The 21,522-nt window shown below is 46.8% G+C and overlaps 1 protein-coding gene across 1 annotated transcript in view; it reads right to left on the reverse strand.

Moving 5' to 3' along the window:
- LOC6592373 overlaps positions 1–21,052 on the reverse strand; it is a 100,527-nt gene extending 79,475 nt beyond the window's left edge. Inside the window, exon 1 of the mRNA XM_026986647.1 lies at positions 20,488–21,052. The gene's annotated coding sequence lies outside the window, so the exon portion shown is untranslated. The remainder of the gene's footprint in view (positions 1–20,487) is intronic.
- Positions 21,053–21,522: the final 470 nt, after the last annotated feature.

Raw genomic sequence — 21,522 nt, forward strand, 5'->3', positions numbered from 1 at the left:
TCAAGATTCCGTAATGCCTTTCAATATTTGACAGATCTGCAAGTATTTCCACTGATATTCGATTTGAAATGATGGATAGACGGCTAGATGGGGGCTGGGGCAAGCCATATTGTGCCCCATGTAACCAAATTACGGCAACACATGCCCCAAAAAAAAGACAGCAACAAAAAACGCAGCACAAGTGGGGGAAAAGCGGAAAAGCGTTGCAAAACGAGCACACAAAAAATGTGTGGGTGCATAACTTTAGGCACATGCCAGGGCCGGGTCCTGGGCCGGGTCCTGGGCCGGGTCCTGGGCCGGGTCCTGGGCCTGGTCCTGCTCCTGCGCCTGACATGCCTTTCAACTTTCGGGGTGGGGGATGTCTGTCTGTCTGTTGCATGCCTCTTCTGCGCTCCTCCGCCCCTTTAAAAACAATGCCTTGCATATGCAGCGCCTGAAGTTATGCAATGCGGAAAATGGATAGGCAGGGGGGCGTGGCGGGGCGGGAAGGGGAGTGCGAGTGCGAGTGGGCGACAAAATGTAACCATTAGTTGCACATAGTTGGGGCCAGTGGCGGCAAATTCCCGGCCGAGCCACGTGAGAGAGGGGTAGAGGGGGAGCATGGTGTGGCATGTGGCACAGGGACCTCTCTGGCTGCTGCCATTGTGTTGACAAGCCCGAAAATCGGGTCAGTAGTAAATCAACAATGCAGCAAAACAATGGCAATCATGGTTATGTGGCGAGTGAAAAATGCATGTTGCATGCTCCACGCTGCACGTTGCACAAGCGGCCAGAGGGGCTAACCTCGCAGATTGCCGCCAATCGGCAATGGGAGTGGAAATGGAAATGATCAACAAAAAAAAGGGGTCTTTCTACAGATCCCAAAGTTCTGTGGATAATCGGTGTCCCCCTCACTCTTCCGGGAGCCTTAAAGCAGGCCCTCCCTCCGCCCCAGCCGCTATCTGGCGCTTCCGTGCATACTTGAAAGCACACAGCTAATGGGGGGGGGGGGGGGGGGGAGACGACGCACCGACAGTGCGATTAATCAATAACCACTCAACGTGGGTGCTTCAAGCGGAGCGGAACGGAGCGTAGCAGCGGGGGATTGTGTGAGCGAAGCGATTTAATGGACACCAAATGACGCAGCTTCACGCCGTGTCTGGCAGCGCCTGCTGCATGTGTGTGAGTGCATTACATTTGATGCAGGCCACTTTGGGGGGAGGGGAGGGGGGGGGCAGGGGGTGCCTCACACGTACGAGTCGTACAATGAAAACGAGGCCAAATGCATGTCCCGGCGACTCTGGGGCGCGAAATTCTGTTGGCAACAAGAATTTCTCATTTGGGTTTTCAATTAAGTGCAAAAGAGATAGAGAGACAGAGAGGGAGAGCTAGGAATGGTGGGGTTCAGTGGGGTTCAGAGCACATGCCCCAAATTTCAGGCGATTCATCAGGGCGCTTAAAGTGCGATTCTTATGATGGCAGAAGGGCCCAGAAAGACAGGAAACGACACGAAACGACACGATTTTCATCATAAATATTGTATAACATGGCCAAGAGAGTTGGAGTCAAGCACACAGAAGGCAGCAGGCAACAGGCCACGCCAAAAAGTAGGCAACAGCAACAACAGAGCGGAAGCCGCATGCAACACGAGGCGGCAAAAGTTTGCGTGCCAAACAAAACACACGAGAGACAGAGAGAGAGAGAGGGAGAGAGAGAGAGGGAGAGAGAGAGAGGGAGAGTGGGAAACAGGTGAAAATGTGAAAGCCAAAAAGTCACGGTGGCAAAAATCAAAGGCACGAGAGCGAAGCCTGTCATGTCATGCCACACGAGAAGTGGAGGCGTGCCACATGAAGCGTTATGTTGCAACGTAACGACAAACATTTAAAAGAGCATTAAATCCATCACACCGGAAATTCTATATGTGGCACCAGCCATAATGCCACGCAGCGCCACTTGCCACAAATGGTTGCTTGAGATGCAGCCAGGCCAGCGGGGGGCTTCCGGCAGATCCCTGACCCATGGCTGCCCTCTCTGCGCTTCCCTCTGTTGCATCACACAATTTGGGGCAGGGTCAGTGGCAGGTGCTGGGGTGGCTGGGGGGGTGCCCCATCAATTGGGGATAGCTTTTCAATAAAGCAAAGTGGATACGAATGGAAAAAAGCGTTGCATGTTTGCTTTCGCCTGGATGAGAGCTCTCTGTGGCATGCCACAGCAGCAGCAGCAGAAGAGCTTAGGCCATGTATCCGCATTTATTTTTGCTGTTTTTAGTGCTGGGGCCGTGTCGAATCGTTTAACCCGCCATCGAGGCTAATTAAAAGCGAGGCGCCCCCCCCACACACACAGAAGAGATAGAAAATATAGATGGATAGAGGAAAATTATAAATATAAGCTCATTAAAGGCTTAGTCCCCCCCATTGGGGCCGCATCGTGTGGCGTCCGTTTTAATTAGATAAAATTGCACTTTGCATAATTTCGGACACGGAAAATGCAATAAATCCGTGGGCGGGCATCCCGTAGTCTCCCCAGCTAGACCATGGACTCTATTACCGACCATCGATCCGATAGTTCCCTCCGTGGCATGCGGCAATTAGTGCTTAGACCTGGCGAGCGCCGGAAGCTGCGACTGACGACGTCTTCAGCGGTTGAAAGCTGTCAATTATGGCACAGTTTACACAGTTTGCTGAAAGTTTTCCCAAACAAAATATTACCCTGTTGCAGGGCAGGCATCGTGTGTGTGCGGCGTGCGGTGGAGGGTGTGGGCGGGGGGGGGGGGGGGGGGGGGGGGGGGGCTAGAGGTTGGCTTCAATTAAACAATTACCGTGGCTAGGTGGCACTTAATTAAATAATTTGCAGCCATGTGGCGGTAAGTAGCGAAAAGCAACAACTAGAAAAGACGAGGAAAAGCACTCATTAAAGGGCAAAACACAGGCAGCGCAGCCACAGCCAAGATGTCCTTCAGAAGGGGGACTCCTGCTCCTGCCCCTGGAGGCCCTGCTATACGACGTCTCATCAGTGGCAGCAAATGGCGACAGGTGTTTCAACAAACATTTCGTGCATGCCATAAAAATAACCCAAAAACACACACGGGCATGTCTCCCCCCCCCCCCGCTGTCGCCTCTCCGTGTGGCACATAAATGAAATTATGACATATTTAAATGCCACACACAGCAGGCAGCAGGCAGCAGGCAACAGTCGGCTGGCGGCTGGCTTCCAGGAGGTTGGACGCCACCGCTGCCGTGACAGGCGACTTCCGTTTCCGCTTCCGCTGGCTTCTGTTGGCCAAGTTGCCTTAGCATTTAACCTGGACGCGTGCTCAGTCCTAGTTGTAGTATAATTTACAATTTAGCGCCATAAATGTTTTGTCGGCCTGGCTCGGGGTGGAAGCATTGCGTGCCACAGCGTTGCCAGGGGCAAGTGCGGTCAGGTCGAGTGAGATTGAGATTGCGATTGCGAGTGCGTGCCATGTTAATTATGTGACAATCCCAAAGAAAGGTGTTGGAGGGCTGTTAGATTTCCCATTTAGATTTCATTCGAAGACATCTGTCAGGCGCCAGCAGATCCACTAAATCCATGGTCCATTAATGGCTTACCTGCAAGGAGCAGAATTAGTAACAGCACTAAAACACTCGACTAATTAAGATTTTATTAGCCGACAGAGTCCAAGGCAAACACAACAGCACTTTCGAGGCTCTTTTTCATGGTGGGCTTAAATGATTAATTAATCGCCTCAATGTATGCAAAAACATTTTCCATTTTCCATTTGCCATTTCCGTGCCCGTGTCCGTGTTCGTGTAGATCTTGTTGTTGTTCAGTGTGAAAATCACGTGTCGAGAATGGCGTCAACTCGTCGCTGGATTGGTGCACAAAACCAACATTCACACACACACACACACACACACACACATACACCAGATACGAATGCAAACACACTCATTTGTGTGGGCATGGAGATGTATTTGCCTTTTCTTTTTTGTATGGCATAGTTTTTGCTGCATGGCGCCGATTTTAATATTAAATAAATGCCATCGCTGATTGAGCATCCAACGCGTATACCCTTGCGGAAAGCGGGTAGCCCTACTATGAGGGTAACGGGAACGTCATTGAGCGAGTGCTCGATCCAAAGGTGCTGGCGAGAGGCAACATGATCCAGCGAGTGCTCGTTCGATCTCGCAGGAAACGATCGGGTGGTATGACGGGACCAAAACGTGTTGGCGAGAGGGCCAGCATTCAATGTGGTGGCATTTCCAGCAGCGAACTTCAGGCAGGAATGATCCAGCGAGTATTCGTTCCATTATGGGACCAAACGTGCTGGCGAGAGCCGACATGATCGAGCGAGCAACGATCGGGTGGTATGACGGGATCAAAACGTGTTGGCGAGAGCTTTTAGATGCATTTATCGAGTCCTTCAAAGAGTCTAGAGGAAAACTGCACAGAAAAATTCTTAGCAACGATCGACCTGCAAGGGTATCTGAAGCCTCGGCCCTGGAGTTGGGTTTACTGTTTTTTTTTTGTGATATTTATTTTTCGTTTGATGTTTGCATAAGAAAATTTGTGTTTGTTTTTGACTTCAGCACCCAATTAAACGAGTAACCGTATATGTACATGTGCAGGCGCATGTCTGTGTGTGTGTGTGCGTGTGTGTGTGTGTGTCAGGGCCAAATGGCAGATGGATTTTCATTTGGCATTTTGCAGATTTTTGATTTCTCACACAGCAGGCATTAAAACTGATTTATACAAGTATGTGGGGCATGCAAGAGAGAGACAGAGAGACAGTGGGAGACACACATAGTGCCGTAATGTGTTGCATTAAGCCATTTGATGTGTCGCCATTGACGAGTGTTTTAATTGAAATGCATTAGCAGAGCTCTCTCTCTCTCTCTCTCTCTCTCTTTCAGTCTCTGGTATTTATGAGTTATTGATTCGGCAAAAAGGAGAGAAATGAGTGCAGTAGGGAGGCTCCTTTGAAGTCTATTCAAATATGAAATATTCGCCAAAGCCTTGCCACTTTTCCACCGCAAATACACACACATTTCCACTCATTTTCCAGGCATTATGCGACCGCAGAAACTGTTCAGGATTTTGACCCATTTAAATGGCCCTTGAAGGCACCACCACCGCCGGGCATCCATCAGCCACTTCTGTTGCTAATTCTTTTATTTTTTGGGCCAATGCCAGGAACAGTCACCATATTATTTATGGCGCCCACAAAACAGAAACACAAAAAAAAACAAAAACCCAACCAAAAAACTCTTCAAACCGACCGCAAATGGAACAAAAGTGGAATAAAAATAGTGGAATATCAATTTATTATTGCACTCGGAAATATAAATACGATAGTGGCCAAAGGGAAACGCACACACACACACGCACACTTTTAATTTATTAAAAATTCTATTGTCAGAATAGAATAACAATAACCGCATGGAGTGAGGGGGGGAGGGATGGGGAGGGAGGTGCTGTGTATGTTCTGGGACATACTTTATTCATATATTTTCACACATTCCACACACACACACACACACACACACAGAGTCATTTTTTGTGTGTCGCTGAACTCGCTTTTCAATTCCAGTTTTTCCGTTGGCTACTTTGGACTCTGGATTCTGGACTCTGCAGGCCCCCCCATGGCCTGGCCCTTCTCTAACGAGTCTCGCTGTGGGGCGTTGGCTGATTCTATTCACATGGTTTTGAATGAATGACACATAAAGTTCTTCTTATTTTTAGCTGCGTTTTGTATTTTTTTTTGCGACATTTTTATGAATGCCACGAATTTTTTTCCACTACTCTCTACTACTTTTTTCTTGGGGGCTTGTTCATGCGGAATCCGATGGGTCTTTCTTTTTTTTTTTTTTTGCTCCATGGCTTGTTATTGTTTTGGCCACACACACAAAGAGATGGGTGGAGGGGGGGTGGAACACTTTTCAACGCAAATATTTCCCATTAGCCAGGGCTCGGCAGGTCCTTGCTGGCCGTTCTCGTTGCTTTTGTTTTGAATCCTTTTGCATTTCTGTTTTATGGTCCTCGCACATTTGCCAATTCGAAAATTATAGTCCAGTGCACTGGCACTGGCCAAAAGATGGATGCCATCTAGGGCTCCGCCTCCATCGAACTGTTTAATCAACTCGTTTGCAGAGCTAATGACTAGAGCAAGCACCAAACGGGCCAAACGGGCCAAACGGGCCAAAAGCGCCGCATGCAGACACGTTTACTCCTCGTTGGGGCCGCCGCCTCTCGAAAGCAAACAATCAAACAAAAGCCCTCGTCGAAAACAGCCAAATGCGAATGCGAATCCGAATCCGAATCCGGCGACACGCAAATTCAATTGACTGCATTTGTAGGGTTGCCCAACGGTCCCCCGTCCGCTGACCACCCCACACAATCATTCGGTCAGTGATCGCAGGCACCAGAGCACCCTCCCCTCCCCCCGATAAACAGGGTATTTAGGACTTTAAGCAGAGGCAGACCTCATAGAGAGTCCTTTCCGCAAGCATTTCCTCCCCCAAACAGTCGCCAAAACACCTCAAGAAGGGCATCTAAAGGGCGGCTATCTCTGGTTCTGTTGCGTTTAATTTTAATTGGTTTCGTATTTAAATTACATTGGTTTCGAGGGCTTTTCGAACACTCAATTGTTTGGCCTGTCTGGACGTATAATTTGTCTTTGATTGCCATAGTTTTTGTTGCGGCTTCAATTGAGAGTTTGAGCCGACAAATAAAATGGCAAAAAATCCCAAAAATAATACTCGCATAGATTGGTCTTCATTTTATTGTTTTTGGAATGTGGGGCAGGAGTGGTGTGGCACGCCCATTTATTTAGATAGTAAATTGTAGTTTTTCCAATTAAATAATTTGTATTTCAGAATGGCAAATTGATGGGCATCTGCGACAGAGATTTTCAATTGAAATCAAATGGAAAAAGCATATTTCTCATTCAGTCGTTTCAATGAAATTCGATTAAAATTGCTTAACTTGACGTACAATAAGTCGAAGCATAATGCCGGCTAAATACTTTGCAACTATTTATTGGGGGTCTAAGGATGTCGAGAACAATCGAAGCGCCTGCACTGATTCCATAAGATTGTTGCCTCGGTCTAAACCCTTTCCGACAGGACTGTAAGCCCGGCTAAGTCGAAGAGAGGAGGAAAGCACATCAGCAAATACATATTGTACATATGGCATTGACTCGTAGAATATTAATAATAGCCAGATCTGTTCAGTCGGAAAGGGGGACAGTAATCCCATTACCAGGAGGTGGGGAGATCCGTCTTGGAGTCCAGAATGGAGTGGTCTGGGTCTCTTTTGGACCCCTGGGGGGGTGGTGGAGGGGGCGGTGGTCTAAAAACACCAGAATTGTTCGTGTAATTGAATTCTGCGGTGCGTTCCCTTCGTTCCCCCATGCTTTGCCTCTCTTTCTCTCGTGTCAATTTATTTCACCACGTATGCGTGTGTGTGTGTGTGTGCCTTGTGGTGTGTGTGGGGGGGGGGGGATGGTGCCGCGGGGCAGACAGCATTCAGTAGAGTTTGTTGGTCACTACGTGCCGAAAGGGGTATCCCATCCCCCCCCCCTGCCAGGCCCCAACGCAATTGTTTTGGCCTGGCTAAAACATGCCACTCCAGTTGTCAGCCTCCCCTCCCCTCCCTCCCCCCGTGTTGTGGGCGGCAGACGGGTGTGTGCAGCACGCACGTTTCTAATTTTGTGCCTGGCTTGTTAAATTTTTTTCTCTCACTTTTTTTTCCCCCGCTTTCATTTGGCTTGGAATTTTTCCTCATTTTCCTGCCACACAGACAACAACAGAGAGAAAGCTCATTTAGCCGTGAAGCTCTTTATTATGTGGCACGTTGAGTGGATCTTTGGGCACGAAACGAATTTCCGGAATATTTGTGAGAAAATTCCCAACAAAAAATGCATAAATAAATGTCAGGCTGGAACAACGAGTGTGAGAAAAGCAGCGAGAGAGAGAGGGGAAGACCTGCAACGAGTAAGAAGAAATAAGTACTCGCTTCGGGACACTCGTTACCTACCGATGGCCATCATTCGTTGTTTGTTGGCTCTCGCTCCAACTCCATCTCGCTACAGTTATTCACGATTACTCGCCCAAAGCACACGCACACACCTGCAAAGCTTGAATGCACTGGAAAATAAGCAAACAAATGTTGGAAAAAGAGGAAATCCCATGCATGGCCGCTCCTCTCAGGGGGTGGGGGTGGGGGGGCCTTGTACTGAAACTGAAATCAAATACTGCCTTGGCCCTGAAGCACAATTGACATTTCGCACATGACATGGCGAAAGGGAAAAAAAGCGAAACAGAAACGGAATCAAAGAAAAAGCGAAATATTGCAAGGTGAAATCCGATGCTGCCCGACGGCCCCCCCCCCCCCCCCCCCGCCCACAACCCAGCTGACCCTGGCCCATAGAGAGGGTGGGGTACGGGGTGACACGACATTATATGCTTGTTATAATCCCTGGCAACATTTTTATTGCAATTGTCAACCCGGGCCATAAAGCACACAGCCAGCATCCTTCTGACACCTACAATCGCTTTGCTCTTCCATTTTTCGACACAAATTGAAAATATGACAAGAAAATTCGCTTCAGCAGGAGCAAGTAGGTCGTGGAAGGGGGGGGAGGGGAAGGGTGTGTGTGTGTGTGTGGGGGGGGGGGGGGGGGGGCTGCAAGTGCAACTGTGGCAGTTTACTAACTGGCGAAAAGAGTGCCCTGGCGTCGTCGAAAGCATATTGATTTCAGTGGAAAACGGGGGAAAATGGTGGAGACGGGAAATGTTTTGCCAACGTTGCCAAAAAAAAAAAAAAAAGAGAGAAAGAATATTCCATGTTGGGGGGGTGTGTGGGTGGGGGGGGGGAAATTGCAATGAAAAGTGCATGCATCAAGGTGAAGTCAGCAGTTTCCTCTTTCGACGACCGCTGATGCTGCAAATGTGCCCAGCGAAGCAAATAAAAATAATATTTTATCCATAGAGAGCGAGAGAGACGCCACCCACTTTCGCCCCCCCCGGAAAACAATGCAAAAGATAGCATCGCAAGAATGCGTCTACGGCGAGGGGTGGAGATCCATTGATATGCGCGAACAATGGACCAGGAAACCAGGAAACTAGGAAACGGGGCGCCAAAGCGGCTGCCAGGCATTTCGGAGGTGCCGCTGACCCAGATAGCCAGGCTCCACGGGAAGGTTTATTAGCCCAAGTCGCAGACGCAGTCCAGGAAAAAATGATGGCATACTCAATAGTGTGTGTAAATTGGGTAACACTCGCACTCCGTGCTGCACGTAAAGCATCTCCTCTCCAGAATCACAAAGCCATTAAACATAACGAAGGACTGCTTCAGGAAGAACAAAACTTTTATCGAGGCCAGACTGCGGTTTTGCCCTGCCATAAAATAATTTAAAGCCACGGCAGGGGAATAGGCGCTAAGCAGCTCCAAAGTGCACTTGTTGAGCCCCGTGCCCCCCTCTTTTTGTGCGGCTGCGGTGGGATTTTTTAAAGCCAGGCGAAATGTTTCTTACAACTTTTCGGTGGCTGAGAGAAGGGGCCTCCACAAGATATACATGGGCTTAGTTTTAATGGCGATATTTTGATTGCCAGCAGAGGAGAGCCCCTCTTTCTGTGGCACGCCTAAATGTATGCAATAAAAAGCCAAATAAATCGCTGGCAAATGTTTCTTATTATCACCTCTCAGCAGATTTATCACCTGATGACCGCAACAGACCAAAAATTAATACACAGCCAACGGGCACACACGCACACACACACACATACATATACTTAAGTGAGGGGCGTGGCTGGACGACGCCCTTTGATAAATTTACTACACAAATTGAGTCGCTAAATTAGAACATTTATTCTTGGCCCTGGAAAGAAAGAGCGGAGGAAAAAAGGAGACCCTACCGAAGGCAGAAAATAGAAAAAATTCCCCCAAGTGCGTTTGCCACTTGATGTGGCATCTAGCGAAACCCGAGGCTGCTCCTCCCCATCCCCCGTCCGTCCTGCTGGTCCCCATTCAGCCTTCATTATTTGCGGACCAGGCGCATCGACATCGACTGGGGCTGCACTTCATGCTTAAGCTCGTCCAAATCTCGAGAGTGTAATTTATTGTTATCATTTGTTTGGCTAAAAGCAAAAGGAAAGCAGCAAAAAAAAAAAAAAGGACGCAGGAGGCAAGGCCCAGGGTTGCCAGAAATGCCAAAAGGGATGGATGCCCATTGAATGCTCTTTTCATCCCTCCAAAAAAGAGAAGGTAGTGCTGGACAATCAGGCACTGTGTTGGAAAGGAAGCAGTGCTAAGAAAAAAAAGAGTACAAATCGAGGGAGAGGGAATATCTATAGCGTATTGTTAGAGGTTATAGGTATTAATCTTGCGTTGATTAAAGCCATGTAGTAAAAACAGTGTTGGAAAGCGCAGCAGCAAGAAATAAAGTGTTGGAAAGCGGAGCAGCAAGAAATAAAGTGTTGGAAAAAGCGGCATAGTTTTGAGGGAGAAAAGAAGACTCCCTTTTTATGTCAGGGTATACGAAGAACTCACGAATAAAGAGCGAAAAGGACAACAGAGAACACAGAGACATGGAGAAGGACACGAAACAGAGAAATGTCGAAAGATTGAAAACAGAATAGAGGACACACACACACACAGCCACACATAGGAGCTCCTATACATACACAGCATTTAGATAACTAAAGTAATTTATTTTATATGGAGGTCATGCGCTCATGGACATGTGAACACACCACCCCCCTCCCACACCCCCGCCCCACACCACCCATACCACCCCCCATTTCATCTGTCTGTGTGTTTTTGTGTAGAAAATTACGCACTGAAACCGAAGACATTTCCGCTTGGCACAAATTTTGTGCTGAGCTCAACAGAAGCGAAACCGTACCGAATGGCAATCCGGAGCGGATCGGAACGGATCGTAGAGAGATTGGGCCCACTTTTCCGGGGGCCTCTCGAGTCAAGAGTTGAAAATTCCGTACCAACAGTTCGGCAAAAGGAACGGAAAACTATTGAATGTTTGTCTGGAAATAGTTGGGCATACTTTCAGGCGCCGGGACTTGATTTAATTAGAAAATTGTTTAGCTGAGAACTACTTGGCCGAAAGCGGTGTGCTTCAGGCCAAATTGCTAATTGAGCCAAAGAGGAGCATTAAAAATGCATGCCACCTGCTCCCCTGGCGGTCGGTTGTGGTTTTCGAAACTCAATTAAAATGGAATTTCCCACAAATAGGCCACTTGGGCCCCCCGCCCCCCCATTAAGCTCCGCATAATAATGATGCCAATAAGCAAAACAGCAGCCAGAACAAGAACAGTTTACATGTGGCCCAAACAAATTATTACAGACCTAATGACCCAATATATAAATTTCAGGCACAGGCACCGGGACATCCCTTGCTGATAAGGATATTCAGGGGAGGGGGCAGGGAGGGAGTGCTCGGGCGGACAATGGAACATGTAAAATATCTTCCTCATTGCGTAGCGCATTATCTGGGTCGCAGGGACACAAATACAACGAAAGTAAAGAAATTGCCTCTAATTTATGAGAGGGAAATCCCCCCCCCCCACACACGCTCCCACATATGTACATTCTCTGGCAAATAGATAGCCCAATTTTCAGTAGCTGCTAATATTTTAAAAGAGCCATTTTTTTGCGTTTTTGTGGGGTCTATAAATAGGCAGGAAAAACAAGCATTATTTTATGGCTTAGCGAGAAGCAGGAAGGAGCATTATTTTGGGGGCAAAAAAGCAGCGCAGCAGCAGTGCATCATAGATACACAAATACCAAGTCACACATGTGTGTGTGTGTGTGTGTGTGTGTGTGTGTGTGTATGCTCTCAAGTGGCTGCATTCTTAAATTGGATTAAGTGGGTTTCCCCCCTCTGCCCCTCTGGCCAAACAGTCTTATTCTTTCTCTACTTTCCGCTTGAGAGAGTTTGAATTTAATTAAGAGCAAATATTAAAGTACTGTATTTATTTGAAAATTCAGAGAAAAAGAACTGAAGATGTGGTGAGAGCAAGAATAAAGTCTTCTAGGACATTTTACAGTGTGTTATTACAGGACTTATTGTGTACCCATCAGAGAATAGAGTTAGATCCGTTTTGGGGTAAATAAAAGCGATATTTTACCATCATTCAAGCCCCATATTGTCTCCATATTCATGCTCTTCGGTGGGAGGCTCGATCTCAGGGGGCGTCAGTTCTCTGATGCCAAATCGATCATCCCACACAATATACCCGTTTTCTGCCATCTTTTTGATTGGTTTTAGCTATGAAATTCACAGTATTGTTAATATAATTAAATTTCCTGTGCAGGAAATTGCTCTACTAAATGCAACAACAACAATAAAAAGAAAAATACATCATTCGTAGAGGAAAAGTATTGATGCTTGAGGATTTTCCCCTTTGAGATGGAGAGCGGAATGTAAAGAGTATAAGAATTAGTTTCTCATCGAAGAGTAGGAGGGAAAACCTCTTAAGACAACAGAGAGAGAACGAATCATATGTAGAGGCCATGGATTTCGGCAGGGCATTAAGGGTTTTCCAAAAGGAAAAAAGCGATTACCATTGGCACTCTAATAAGCTATGGAAAAGCCCCTCACACAAAAAAAAAAGATCTGCCATTACCTCTGAGCCCAGGGAGCCCGGGAGCCTAGTAGGCAGTAGTTGAGGGTCCAAAAGGGGGGGCAAGAGGAAAGGGCCAAGGCAAAGGCAGCTCCTATCCATGAATGACGGGGGACATGTGTTCAATAAAATAGGGGGACGCCCAGCAGCACAGGCAATAAACATTTCATTGAAGACGCAACAAAAAACGCATGGCGCAGGGCAACAAAACAGAGGGGGGGGAGGGGGAGGGCCGGCTGGCAGGCGTTTATCAGAGTAACAGGACGCGCAGGTCCCCACAACGCAGTAAAAATGAACCCCCAGAAGTCATAAAAATTGAAAGCTCGCCTGGAGTATATCTCCCCCCCCCCCCCCCCTCCCCTCACGAAGAAAACAACAAACAGAAACATGGAGGGGGGAAAACGAAAAGAGAAATATGTATAATAAAGAAAATTGAATATGCCCAGAGGCGTACCGCGACAGCACAACAGAAAGCCAGAGTCAAAACAACAAGTCAAGGGGGTGTATCGACTAAGGGATATCCATTAGTGGGGGGAAAACCAGCCATGGGGATGGATTTCCCATCCCCGATATCCCAAAGGGATGCCAGGGGACCAGCGAATAGAGAAACCCAATTTCGTTTTGTCCCAACCGCCCCCCCCCCCCCCCTGCTGCCCCCTGTCCACCTGCTGGAGCTTCCTTTCGCTTGGAAAATGTAAATTGTATCTCAACGTTAAATGGCTGGCTATAGATACAGATACAGATACAGGAATAGCCTGGCACAGTTTTAGTTCAGTTTTCATCGCATGCGATTTTTATGCGACACAAAATCTGTGGACTTTTACGACCCGAAAACGAAAAGAAAACCAAAACTAACGTTAAGCCAATGAAAGCGGAAATTGGCTTGAATACCATGAAGATTTCCCCCAACAAATTTATTACCGTATTCCTCGATTGTGCAAAGAGTTAATAAAGACAAGTTTACTTTTTAGACGAAAAAGTCTATAAATTTGGATATAATTGGGTGAAAATATTCATTATAAAAATAAACATTTGAAGAGCCATTTATTGTCGTATCGTTTCAAGAGGAGATACATAGATACCCTTGGAAAAAGTCTTGGGGAAAATGTATTTGCATAATCCGCAACAAGACGGCAATGCATTCAATGTTTGCACATAGATATATGTACTATATATAGAATATATACCAGAATAGAGCAAGGACAGGGCCCTCCTCTATCTAGGGGCAGGGTGGGGGGTGTGGCCACTTTTTGTTTTGCCAGCATTTCGATTTTGTGTCAAGAAAGTGCAGATCTATCTTGCCACTCGGCTCCAAGCAGCAGCAGCAGCAGCTGCCTCCTCTGTGAACTGCGGCACGTGGCAAGGGAGAAGCAAAAGAATAAAGTCATAAAATTGAATTGGTAATTTTTTGTGTTAAAAGGAGAAATTAAAATAAATTGAATTGCTGCTAAGACCAATACATAGACACCAACCCAACCCCCCACAATGCCAAAGACGAGGACGGAGCCGAAGGAAAAGCCCTGGAAATGGAAAGGAAAATGCAAATGAGTCGCACACAGACTCTGTGGGGGCGTCGCAGAAAAGGAGGCGATTTTGGGATAGGTTCACTTGATTTTTCCCGAGCGATTCCGCGGGCCCACGTAATGAAAACAAAATAAAGCGAAGGAATAAACGAGGAAGAAAAACGAAGATGAAGATGAAGAGGTAGAGGGAGAGGGAGGTGGAGGGACAGAGAGAAATGCTCAACGAGCCACGAAGAAAATGCTAAAAAATAAATGCATTGTTGTTTTTCCTGGTTTTATGGATGCCATTTCCCAGGCGTCCTTGTCCGGGGACCCTCTTTCAGGGCCTGCCATTGCTGTTTCTGTTTCTCTTTCTGTTGTTGTTTTTGTAATAGGATTACTGCATAAATTAAAGTATTTGCCGTGGCATCATCAAATAAGATTTGCAACACTGCCCCTGCTGCCTCCAGTCCCCCCCCCACCCCCCCATGTACATGGCGCGAACATCAAAAATCGCTGGGAAAAGAAAAAAGCAAAGCAAAACACGAAAGGACAGGAAACAAAAGCAAAAGCCAGCTTTGAGGGCAACGAAGGTCTTAGTACCCTAACAGATTGATTCTTTCTTAAGAGCGAGGCCTGAGAGCGACAGAGAGAGAGAGAGCGAGAGCGAGAGCGAGAGCACTGTGTGGAAATGAAGTAAAGATCGAGTCGATAGATAAGGCAATTCTGCCTTTGCGAAATGCTTACATTTCCCTCTCACTCGCACTCAGCTCGCCTGTCGCCTCGGCTTCTACGATCCGCTCTCTGAGCGAGTCTTTGCTCTCTCACAACAGTCGAAAACGCTTTCTGCTGTGCTTATAATTTCTGTAAGCTCTCTCCCCCGCTAAAGCTTGCACTTTGTTGATCTGGATCAGCAGCTGGATCGCACAGTTGGAATTATTTCAATACAAATTTAATTATTTTGTCCACCAATTCGTGCATTGTTATTTGAAAATCAAGGTATACGTATTCGGTATCCTCCTCTGAACACAAACACCTCATGCAAATCAGAATGCCCTCCGCCGCCAGAGTACTCGTACAACAAATAATTGCAAAAGCAGAGAGAGTGCGACAGAGAAAGAGAAGCATATAACGGCAAGTGGCTGTGGAGACACGTAAACGTAAAAGTTTATTGCATAATTTTCAGCGGCTTAGTTAAAGTGTAATGTAAACAGCACAAATGCCAGAAGGGAGGGGCAAGAGCGTAAAAGAGAGCCAACAGATAGACAATAAAAGTCTCAGAAGGTTATACGAAAATATGTCACTGAATCTTTTGTACTCAAAGATCAAATCTTTATGGGAATACGAATAGTTTCGGGTACGAGAAGTGATGGCTTTTATTCTGTATTACGTTACCTGTTTAGCCATTCTGACCACTTTAAGGCTCAAACTCTCGATAAAGCCGTCCCGAACTTCCGCTCGGTTCCAGGAAACCCAAAAACGCACACCACAACACAAAATCACTTTCAAAAATGTGAAACTAAACACACAAAAACCGCAAATTTCATTTTGATAAAATTTTAATTTGGCCAAGAGTCCCAGCCCCAGCCCCAGCTCCAGCTCCAGCCGACAGAGTACCCGGATGTGGAGAGAGATCTGGGGGCTGCGACCTCGGCGCGCCTCAATAATTCAAAGATGTTAAGCCGCAAATTGGCATTGGCAGGAGCCAGAGGCAGTGCCAGTGGCAGGCAGTGGCAGGCATTGGCTGTGGCCGGGCCAGAAAGAGCACAGATGGTGGGGGTCGGCCAAAATGCAGACAGGATATATACATCCTTTGGGGGTTACACACACAAAGAGAGAGAGAGAGAGAGACACGCACGCATTAAACTCTATTGGGTGCTAATGTTTTTTCTTCCCCATCAGCCCGTGCAGCTTCCTGCTTTCTGCTTCCTGCTGCCCGCATCAGACATCGCAAAAATTTTCATAAATTCTGGAACGAGCTTGTCGGCAGCTCTCGCTCTTTCTCTCTGTGTGTGTGTAATAAAAATACGCTAAAATGTGTGTATCACACACATAAACACGATGTGTATTGCCTACTTTCGGGAGCAGCAGCAGCAGCACCAGAGAGAAGATATGCCTTGTATAAGAGTTTGGACTGTATCTCCATGCATCTGTGTGTGTGGGGACGGGGTGTGGGGGGGTGGCGGCTGTTCATTTGCTACGACTTCCGTTAGGCGCTAATGCTGATGATGCTGCCTCTGCCTCCGCCTCTGCCTCCGTCACTGTATTAAATTTTGTTGCTTTAAAAATTCTCCTACACCCTGTGGAGTTCCAGTGGAATTCCATTGCGTTCTGGAGAGTGAAAGGATACAGTATAGTATTCCAATCGTTCTTAAGTTTAAATACAGCTTTTCCTTGCAAAAATCAACTCGAATTCGCCACCATTTCGCGCTCGAATAACCTCCACCTCCTCCTACCCCCCGCGCCCATCCCGAATCCATTTGGTATATGGAATGCTGATGCGCGCAGGGCTTATCGGGCGCTCTCAAGTAAACAGACAGACAGACAGACAGACGGGCTGGCAGGCAGCTATAAAAATTTGCATTTGACTAATGCCAAATATTCAGAGACGACTGGAGCTAAAGCGGGTGCTATAGCGGGGCCATCCGATAAGCGTAACCCCACCACCGCCTCAATCTCCTCCTCAACCCGTACAAGAAAAAAAAAAAAAAAAGACACAATAACAATGGCCCTGGCTCTTGGCTCTTGGCTCTGTCTCTGGGAAGGAGATGCCAATGCGTTTACTGATTTTTTCGAGTGCGATACGTGCAAAGATTTTCTTTTTTCTGTCTCGAAAGAAAAGCTTGGAGCGGTGGAGGGCGGGTTGGGGTGGTTTGGGTTGGAATAGCGACGCTTTTATGATATTTCCTATTAAGCTATTTGTTGCTAGCTCCCTTTTATCGCTTTAAGTCTCCCTTACTCGCTCTCTGTCTCTTCGCCCTCCCTCTGTTTATCTGTGTATCTTTATCCCCCCATTTTTTCTCTCTCTGTGTGTGTGTGTGTGTGTCAGAATCTTGGAAAAATTTCGTGGATGGCAGTTGCATTGCAAAATGATACTAAAAGCTCACACACACACACAGACACACACACACCCACTCATGTGTCGTTTATCGATTTTCCACACCCTCCCCCACCCACCGCTGTCTGCAGCAAGCACCCTGCCCCACTGTGTGTGTTCTTGTGGATTTTTGACATGCCAACGCATTTTAAATTTGCATTTTTTGGCACCGAAACTGGCAAAAATTTTAAGCTAAAAGCATTAGGACCATGGCTAACACAGGGACAGCGAAGAGGCAGTGACCAGTGAAGAGAAGGGGTGGGGGGGGGCAGAGGGAGTGGCAGGGGTTAAAGTTCGGTTTGAACAACAAAGAAATTGCCGAAATATGTATGCCAACAATAGATTGAGTTTCGTCCTTCTCGTTGGCGAAAAATATTGAAAAACATTGCTAAAAAAAATACATACATATGTATGTATGTATGTACTTTTTGTATGGCAAATATTTGTATGGCATGGCCGAAAGAATTTTCGCAAAAATTGTTGAAATGAAATGAATGCCGATGGAACACGTAAACAAGTAGGAAATAAACTCCTTTTGGGGCTGAATTATAGGTACAAAATGGTACGAAATAAATAGATACATTTGTTGATAAAGATATGCCAGAAAACCGAAAACCCAATATAATCATGTCTGCCTGTTGGATCAAACAACAAATGTGAAAAGTGATCATATTTATTTGTGGAAGAGGTTGTGTGTCGCAGGAGGAGGAGGAGTCACCCTCTCGCTTGGCTCGTTGAACACCTTTCAGTGCATACTTTTAGGATGCAGACACCGAGTGCAAGGGGTACCATAGGTACCATAAATCTAGAGATTTATGCTTTATACTTTATCCCCTGAACTATCCCTTTAGCTAATAGCTACTTTCCTCCCTTTGTAACCAAGTTCCATGATAAGCAAATAATTCTGAATTAAATATAATCGTCGCATATCCCAGCTTAAAGTTTCTTTAGCTAATGTTTTGTATATTTTATTTTAAACTTAAAGACAAACCCTGAAAGAAGCCTTTTTCATTCGAAACACACACACGCGGATTTTCAAAGGTTCTTAAGTTCTGGTTTTATGAAATTTATGACACCCACACACACACACACGGATGCACACACACACATAAATAAATGCCTCAATAAGTCACTGTCAAAAGTCGTGTGGGACCGCAACCTTGGATGCCACCTAGGATGGATTCGGGAAGGTAACTTTTTTTGTGAATTTTTCGGTGATTTATTGGGTCCTGCTGATTGGAGTGGGTGGGCATCCCCCCATATAAATATTAATTAATATTTTTACATTTTAAAATCATTCCCAAGCGAAGGACATGCGAGAGATCTTATCGAGTCGTGACACGCCCACTCCCCCGCCCCCGCGGAAATTATTAAAAACAAAACCAAAACAAACATAAAAAACGAGAAAAATTCCTTGAAATTAATTTGAAAATAGAAAAAAATAAGAGGATAGGAGGGATAGAAAAATAGCTGTGAATTTGTTGCGTCTGTCACGGCCAGTCGGAGGCGTGCTCTCTTTCTGGGGGCCATATTCCCCGGCAAATGGCAGCTAAGCGACGGCATAATGAGGACTCGAACGGACTCGAACCCTCGACTTTGGGACCTTCTGCGGCTGCCGCCAGCGTCGCCCAGAAGGCACTTCACACACACACACACACACTCCAGACTGGCATAAGCCGCTTGGTTCGTCTTTGTTTTTGTCTTTGTCTGGGGGGCCTAATCCCATTTTTCATTAATCCAATTAGGGATAGAAAGCCTTTTGCGGTGCCAGGAGAAATTATTGCCAAAGAAAGCTCGGGACAAAGCCCCGGACGGAATGCAGGTCTCAAAGATTATTGATCGACAAAATTGAGGTCAATTAGTGGCCATATGTGGTGATGTGTTGAACTTTTGTTTAATTGAATTTCCAGTGGAAATTTGTGTGCGCACTCTTTGAAAATAACTGGCCATAATTGAGTTAAAGGATATGCAAAGTTTTCTAAAAATAAATACAAATATATTTCTCCCAGAGGTAGGCCGCTGGCGGGAGGCCTTGACAGGCCCTGAGAAAGCCAGAGAAATATTTAATGCCAGCTGCCACAGACCGTCTCCTGGGCGCCGCTTAGCCGAAAAAGAAAGAAAAAATGCTACAGAGAGCAGCACAATGGAAGTGCGATAAATAAGGCTGAGAAGGGGGGAGCAGAGGGCTCAGAGTGCAGGACATTCAGGAATTTGGGTGAGGGCGAGGGCGAGGGGAAAACTGCACACTAAATGCTCGGGCGCCTGCAAGTATGCTTTCAATTGTGCGCAATTTAGTGCGAAAGAGCGACAACAAAGCCTCGCAAAGGGCCAGACTCAGTGTGTGTGTGTGTGTGTGGGTGTGTGGGTGTGTAGGTGTGCGCCTGAATAGGTGCGAACAAACACCTGCAAAGCGGCGCCTAAAAACAGGCAACGCAAAAAGGCCAACCACTGGGTGGGCCCCCATTGTTTGCCCCCCCTGGCCCTGGTGCCCCCCCTCTCCGGGCCCACTGCTGCTCTGCTGCTCTGTGATTGCGATTATTACGATTATTGTCTAGCCCAACAAACGGGGCGGCGAGGCGTGGCCCAGAAGGGAGAAGCGGCAAAAGTAAAAGCAAAAATCATAAAAAAAAACCCAAAAAAAAAAGTAACAAGAGAATAAAGGTTGTAAGGATACGTTTGTGTGGCCGATATCCTTGTAGTATCTTCATGAATTGCCCCTAAAAAGGAGCTCTAGAAGAAACAGAAGACAGAAATGTCTGATCGAAAACATATCCTCTGCGGGGCTCAACATCTCTTGGCAGGGTATCGAAACGTCGACTCGGCGGGTGGCTTGGCTCTGGCTGGGGCGCCGGGTCTTAGCCAACAATGCGACATGGCCGCGCGCTAGTTTTATGTGCCACATAAACATTGTACCTCTGCCTCTGCCACACGCCTTTTGGCGCGCAAAAACTTGGCGCTTTCGAGCCATTTTATAGCTTGTCTTACGCACACAAACACACACAAACACACACACACACACAGAAGGCGAACGAGATAGAGAGATAGAGAGAGAGAGAGAGAGAGAGAGAGAGAGAGAGAGAGAGAGAGAGAGAGAGAGCTGCTGCCAGTTTTATTGTCATTCCATTTCGTTTTCCTTTTGTTTCTGCCTCCGTGCCAAGAATCTGCCACGCCACGGAATAGCGCGGGACACAAAATTAAATGCCAAAAATCCCCAGGAGCATAAGGAGCCATGCAACTCCCTCGGGGATGCCCATCCTATGGGTTTGATCGTTTGATCTTCACTAACCTGTTCTGTTGTTGTCTTTTATTTGTTGTACCCGGATGCTGGCACTCTTCAAGATTTTTCACTTTGCAGAAGTTTTCTTTCACTGTTTGTGTGGGCTTTTCCACACGCGAAATTAATTGAGAATAAATAATTAACACTTTTAGGTCACCGTTTGGAGTGGGGAGCGTCCCAGGATGTTCGTTTGGCGGAAACGGAAACCGGAAATTGCGCGCACGACCAGTCGACGCCACACTTGAAACCGCTTCAAAACCGGGCTCCTCCGGGCAGACTTCCACAGGACTCCTTAATGATATTTATTGAATTAACATTCACACACACACACACACGCAAAAACACGCACAAACACGCGTTCGCGCACTCTGCCTGGCGGTGCAATTAATTATTGTTTGCCTCGACTGTGGTTCGCATTTATTATGGACTTTAAACCACGCAGCATCGCTTTTCGCCTTTCTTTGTGGGCGTTTTCGCCGCCTTTAGTTCACTTTAAGATTATCCAGAGAATCGAGCAACGGTACTCACTCAAGAACAAACGATTGCCCTCAGGTTTTTGGCTACGAAAATGTTACGCACGCTGGGCCCTCGGCTGTTCCGCGACGCACGTCCGATCCTTACGAAAAACTGGAAAAAACCGTTATGTGCTGTACCCGGCAAGGGGCGGCAAGGCCGTTCTTTCAAATGTTGCTGGTGGCTCGAAATGTTGCTCGGCAGCCAATGTGTGTTGCCGAGAAACAACGAAGGGTAGGGCCAGCAGGCAAAACGGCACCAAAAATTCAACGTACGCAAGGCAAAAACCACCCGAATACGAAATATGTCGTGGCACGCTCTCTCGATTGCCGTGGAAACTGTTCTACTGTCATACAAAACATGTGCTTCGGCAAAAAAAACGCCTTCGGCTTCCAGTAAGAGAGCGACCGACTCTCTTGGACTCCTACTCCCGCTCTTTGTGGCCATCCACTGCGCTCTTTTGTTGTGATGGCGGCTTTGGTTTGTTTGTCGGCATTTTGCCGGCTCCCGAGATCCCCTAGAGGAAATTTA

Source organism: Drosophila persimilis, unplaced genomic scaffold (assembly GCF_003286085.1).
Source record: "Drosophila persimilis strain 14011-0111.01,24,50 unplaced genomic scaffold, DperRS2 tig00000002-arrow-pilon, whole genome shotgun sequence".
Lineage (NCBI taxonomy): Eukaryota > Metazoa > Arthropoda > Insecta > Diptera > Drosophilidae > Drosophila > Drosophila persimilis.